This window comes from Delphinapterus leucas, chromosome 6, assembly GCF_059928025.1.
Source record: "Delphinapterus leucas isolate spDelLeu-1000000601 "Yukka" chromosome 6, BTC_Dleu_Yukka2, whole genome shotgun sequence".
NCBI lineage: Eukaryota > Metazoa > Chordata > Mammalia > Artiodactyla > Monodontidae > Delphinapterus > Delphinapterus leucas.
The window spans coordinates 61,660,589-61,666,588 of NC_143134.1; positions in this window are offsets into that span (position 1 = coordinate 61,660,589).

Sequence of the window (6,000 nt, forward strand, 5' to 3'; positions counted from 1 at the left end):
GAGGATGGCTTAAAGGTGCATGTACCCTTGTGAAAACCAAACCAAACTGGAAGTCAGAGGCAGAGTTAGGGTGCCTGGTAGTGTTCCTCAGTCTTCACTCCTAACATTCATTCAGAGGCAAGAGGAGAGAGCTCAAGTCCCATGCTAACACAGTCTTGGCCCATAGCTTTGCAGGTAACCAAAATTGGGAAGTAGTTTCTCGCGTTCACCTGGAGATGTCGGTGGTTTACTGTCGGCCCAGCAGTCTAATTATGATGCAAGTGGGCTTCCAGGCCTCCCTCAGCAAGTTTTCTTTCACGCTGGGTGCCCTGAGGAGAGAGGAGGGGCTTATGGTATGGCCTCATTGTTTGAGGCTGCCATGCAGGTGCCCTGCTGGGAAACAGTGGATTCCATTGATGGTGCGTGGCCCTGCACAGGCCCGCACATAGTGCTGCGGGCAGGTCCGGAAGTCAACAGTGAGGCAAAGCCAGGTGGAGGGTTCAAGAATGAAAATGGCCGCCTTTTCCTGACAGAATTCATCACAGCCATGCTGGAGACTACCTCAATATTTTGAAATACCAGTCTGTGAGTCTGGACAGATGCTTCAGCTCTAAAGCCCTGATATTATGTCAGATGCTTCTATTTTCAGAATCGTCCACAAATAGAGAACTCTAAGTCTTGAATGTGGTCAATTAGATGCACTTTATTTTTAAAGAAAGTATGTCTGAAGAACTGTCTTTCCTCCAAAAGGGGAAGAAGAATCTAGAAGCTTCCTTGGGTTTGTTTAAATTTTTTTGTTTACTGGAAGAAATAAATATAGATAAGAGGGTAAAATATATCATGGGATTAAAAAAAAATCATTACTGTGATTTTTCAGTAAGGCATGGCTAAGAGCCTTAATTTCACATTGCTAAGCTTTGTCTTCAGGCCTGATTTTTCTAAGCCAAATGCTTCTAAGCAGAGAGGCACACAGACACGGCAATACATACATGGAAAACTACGAACATGGAAAATCAGGTAGGAATGGGTATAGGAATGTAGCCCAGCCTTGCCCTGCCACACTTTTGAGTGCGAAATCATTCATTTATTCATCCACTCATTTATGAAACACTTATTAATCTCATATAACCTGGCACTAGATACATGCTTTTGATCCTTGGGCATCAGTTTTGCAGGCTTCTTGGTTTCCAAGTTGTGGAATAAAATTCACCTTTAAGCTGGGGCCCAGGTGATCATTTTCATTCTCTTCAAAAACTTTATTGGCAACAACCAGGTGCCAGCAGCATGATTTGCACTGGAGGCACAAGAGGAAGAAAAACCGGCTTACTCCTTCCTACAGGTTCTCCTTCCTTGGCGCAGGGCGGGGCTTCTAGTGCCTTTGCAGCATTTCCTGTTTAACTAGAATCTGAGGGCAGCTCCAGTTCAACAGAAGTAAACGAGGTAAGGTATGACAAGTGCTTGGCACAGAGCGAAAGTTTGTGGGGGAATTACTAAAAGTTTTGAGGCCTCAGTTTCCTCATTTAAAATTTACCCTCAGGAAAATGGGAACAATAAGACCTACCTTTAATTGTTGCTGTGGAGGATTAAACGAGATCATGCTCGAGCATCACCCGTCACAGTGCCTGATACGTAACACATGGACCAGAAAGGGTGCTAGCCATTGTTGTTAGCAGTTTTGGATAGCTTGTTTCTCTCAGTCTTTCTATAGCTGAATTTATGGACGACCCTGTGGACTGAGGCCATCCTCAGTGCTCCCAAAAGACTTGTCATGTGGAGTTTCAAAGTGCATGAAGTAGACTTCGGTTACTTAAAAATCTCAGACTCCTGTCTGATTAGCACCATATTCCAGCTTTACTCCTCCAGTGCTCCTTCCTCAGGCATCATTTTCACCTCATAGTATATTCTTTTTCCCCTCTTTGTCCGACAGGGACAGGGAGGGTGTCAAGGAAGAGGTTTCCCCTTCCCTGATTCCCACAGTTACCCTCGCTCTGAGTCTCTGCTGAGGGAACCAGCCTGTCTACCTTCGAGAAGATTAGAAAACCAACCCCCGGCCTTGGCTCAACAGCATGGATGTGTGGGCAGCAGCTAAGCTGAGAAACCCGTCTGGACATCAGTCCCCCAGGGAAAATGTGTCTGGCTCTGTTTTTATTGGCTTCCAGGGCAACCTTCTGACCTGACGTCATGCTAACTGAGGATTGTGGGAAAGTCCATCTGACCACCAGTTTCCTGCAGGTGGCTTTTGATTAAGCCGAAGGAGGGGCCTGAGAATGCAGCGTGCAGCCTGGGTCTCCAGGGAGGTCCTTTGTCAGCACCATCTCCCCTGGCCTGGAGAAGAGAGGAGGAGAGCAGGGAAGGACCAACCCAGTCTAAGGAACCAACGTCACATGCACAAACCAACAGATTTTTCACCGCTTGGCTTAATTTGAACAGTAGCAGCTGGCCCTGCACTTGGCTGCCATGGGACAAAGGGCTTTTCTCCAGCTATAGGGTCACAAGAGTGGAATCCTGGTCAGCACAGAGTAAAATTTAACTTCTGTTTATTTTTTTTTCCCTTACTTACAACACTTTTGGTCCCCAAACGCGCTCCCACATTCCTCCTTACCCATTCCCCCTCACCATGTTCTGACCAGGTTTCTGACGTGGATATTCTCAAACCAGACATCAGTTCACTGCCTTTGATTTACTGGCCTTCCCAAGATTTGGCTAAATCTGATAAGAGTTAAGTGAGTTTTGCTTGGCAGGTGCCAAAGAAGGAGCAGGTCCTTAGGGGAGAAAACAAAGTGCAGTTTATACATGTTAACGTACCTTGGCCTTATCTGGCCTCTTGAGACGGGCCCTCTCTCTTCCCCTCTCCTTCCCTCCTCAGCGGCTGGTGCCCTGCAGCTTCTGCTTCTCACAAGTGTCCCAGCTCATCCCTCCCTCTGCCCTCGTCCTGTCCCTTCCTCCTTTCCTTGTCACCGTCAATAGTGCCTCCTTTCCACAGGCACTGAGTCTTCACCGCTCTCTCTGCCCCACAGTCTCCACTTTCCCAGAGGCCTTTTCGTTTTCTCATGGGTTGGACTTCATGTAATTTGAGGATGCGGATAAAAAACTGCAGGGGGCAAGATTTAAAGACAGGCAGTGTGTCCTGGAAAGAGCCAGGTAGATTTGAGTCCCAGCCATGTGTGTTTGGGTCAAGTTGCCTAATCGCTCTGAACATCAATATCCCCATCTACAGAGTGAAGATAGTATCTTTTTTCAGAAATGATATATGGAAAGCTTCTAGCTCCGTGCCGCCTAGCAGATACTTCATAAATCATCAGTGTGATTGCTCTTATCAGGCTGCTCTAGCTACACCTGCGACCAGTCCTAGGCGAGGGATGACTGTGAAGGAGGTCTGTGATGGTGGGAGGCGTTATTACCACAGCTGCCTGTATCTCCCCATTAGCGTTGTGTCCTACGGCTGCCTCTGAGGAAATCTAGAAGCCAAAGAAGGATGCAGGAGAAACAAGCAGAGAGAATGATGTTGCCCTGCTTGGAGTCCATACCAAGTGGTGACAAGCATGGTCACCTGGGGCCACCAGGGTTTCATTCACCTGAGGAGACAAGAGGCTCAGGGGACCAAGACACTTGGATAATGGGCAGAATTAGCTGCTCTCTGCCGAGACTGGTGACCCTACCTCTGAGGGGTTCCCAAGTCCCCTGGTGACCCCAGCATTCACAGGCCACCATTTTCCTTTTAGGCCAGTGATTTTCCACCCTAACTGCACATTAGAATCTCATGTGGGAGTGGGCCTGGCTAGTTTTAAAAGCTCCTCAGGTGAATCCACTGTAATCAGAGTTGAGAATCCCTGTTCCAGACTCAGCCTGAGCCTGTTAGGGCTTCTTCTGTGGAGGGACGCTCCTTTCCTCTGTCATTTTCCCCAGATGGATCCCAAATGATGATGAAAGCTCGATGGTGATTATTCACATTGCTTAATTTGCGTCATGCTTTAAAACCATTTATTTACTTTAAAATGTATATGCTTCTTATTCCAGCCAGCATAGTCTAATTTGGTATGGTTATACCTTGCTCAAGCAATAGATCCCAGTCTTCCAATTAAAAAACACAAGCAAGGAAGGGAGAATCATTCCTTAGGTTCCTTTCTGGAGTAACATCAAGAGTCGTTTAGGGGATGTTAAACTTATCAGGATAGGTTGAGGAAACCTTCTGGGGTGACTCCTTCATTTCTCTGAACTGGTTGACTAGCTCAAACAAAAAGCCTCACACACACTGATGGACACCTCATCTCCCAGGAAGCCTCCTCCATCATCTGAGCTGTTTTTTTATTTTTTTGAAAAGGCAAAATTGCACACATGTGTTACAAGAAGCCTGCACATTAATGGTTGACCAAGTTTCTACTCTCATTGTTGAGATGTAGCTGTGTCATCCTTGAGTTTTTAGAAAACCATACTTCATTCTAAAGAGTTACTATGAAACAGTGTAGGCATAATAATCATCAAGGAAAACTGAGGTTGATGGCACTGCTATTTTATCTGGAAGGATTACCTGGAATCACCGGGTCACTCTCCACTGTCAAATATTGACGTTCAGTCACGTGGAAGAGTGACATGACCACTTATGTTAGGTTCAGATGAGCACAACGAGGACTAAAAGTTAGAAGTTACAAGGAGGCACATTTGTACTAAGGATGATGGAGACTTTTTTTTTTTGGCGGTACGCGGGCCTCTCACTGCCGTGGCCCCTCCCGTTGTGGAGCACAGGCTCCGGACGCGGAGGCTCAGCGGCCATGGTTCACAGGCCCAGCAGCTCCGCGGCACGCGGGATCCTCCCGGGCCGGGGCACGAACCCGCGTCCCCCACATCGGCAGGCGGACCCCCCAACCACTGCGCCACCAGGGAAGCCTCGATGGAGACCCTTTTGATGGAATCAATGAGCCTCACACCAGAGTATCTCTTGACCAATCAGTTCAAACACCTGAAGATCAGAGTTGTATTTGAAGAGGAGTAGCTAGATTATTGTTTACACCAAAGATCTTCAGCTGGCCAGGCAAACGTGCCCCATACGCTGAAACCAACGCGGGCAGAAAAAGGTAAGAGGATAAATTCAATCCGCATCTAAAAGTACCTTACATACCCATGAGAACTTTAGAAGTTCTCATTACGCTCATTACGTAAGTTCTCTCACGCTCAGGAAACAGACTCAAGGAAGGTAAGTCACTTTCCCAGAGCTTCTCCATAACTGAACGGCAACATTTAAGTCGAGGTCTGCCTGACCCTATTTTACTATAACTCTATCCTGATTGTAGGGTTTCTGCTTTGCTCCTTTTTTTTTTTTGCAGTTCGTTCCTTATGTAACATTTGTACTGTATCTTCAGAAACTCATTGGCATTAAGTCAAATCTATATTCAGTACATATTTGGGGCAGTGATTTACCCAATATTTGGTCTGGGCATCAGGCAGATTTTTCGATTTGCTGGTAGATATCGTATACCAGGGAGGGCCATCCAGGAGATGTGTTTTCCAAGTGAGTTCATTAAACAGTAAACTCAATAATAGAAAGACTAACTTAGGACTGATTTCAATATGCCAGGCCTGCTTTCATATTAGCTGTTTGTTGAGTCAAGATTCAATTCTCACCCTCTGTGAGCCGAAATCATCTTTGTGCTCAACAGATGTGTCTGGAGTGCTGTGGCGGCGCATGCCTGTGTTCTCAGTCCTGCCAAGCAGATCCAGGTCATTTCCAAATCCCGGTCCTGCTACTTCTCAGCTCATGACCTAGAGCGAGGCATGTATATATCTTTTCTAATGGCTGTTTTTCTCATGGGGTGGTTGGAATTAAATGAAATAAGATAGTAAATGGCATATTAAGTGCCTTCTGTGGTGCTAGTATGGTTTTCTTCCCTTCCTTCCTTCCTTCTTTCCTTTCCAAATACTAACTTAGCTCCCACTCAGCAGAGGCCTTGGGCTAGATGCTGAATATTCAGTAGTAAATTAGAGCTGTTTCTCTTTCTGAACTTAAAGCTCAGTGAGAGATAGACT